The following is a 222-nucleotide window of genomic DNA, read 5'->3' as shown; positions in this document are numbered from 1 at the left end:
GGTATATACGGGAAGAACTCTTGATAGTTTCACAAAGTAAATTTTGGTATATACGGGAAGAACTCTTTATAGTTTCACAAAGTAAATTTTAGTATATACGGGAAGAATTCTTGATAGATTCACAAAGTAAATTTTGGTATATACGGGAAGAACTCTTGATAGATTCACAAAGTAAATTTTGGTATATACGGGAAGAACTCTTGATAGATTCACAAAGTAAAT

At 30.2% G+C, this 222-nt stretch overlaps 1 protein-coding gene across 2 annotated transcripts in view; it reads left to right on the top strand.

Moving 5' to 3' along the window:
• Nucleotides 1-222, top strand: part of kz (putative ATP-dependent RNA helicase kurz) — a 13,127-nt gene that overhangs the window by 3,024 nt on the left and 9,881 nt on the right. The gene's annotated exons all lie outside the window — the stretch shown is intronic.

This window comes from Papilio xuthus, unplaced genomic scaffold, assembly GCF_000836235.2.
Source record: "Papilio xuthus unplaced genomic scaffold, Pxut_1.1 DF827679.1, whole genome shotgun sequence".
In the NCBI taxonomy this organism is placed as follows: Eukaryota; Metazoa; Arthropoda; class Insecta; order Lepidoptera; family Papilionidae; genus Papilio; species Papilio xuthus.
The sequence above is the reverse complement of the archived record's forward strand: the minus strand, read 5'-3'. Positions and strand labels throughout refer to the sequence as shown.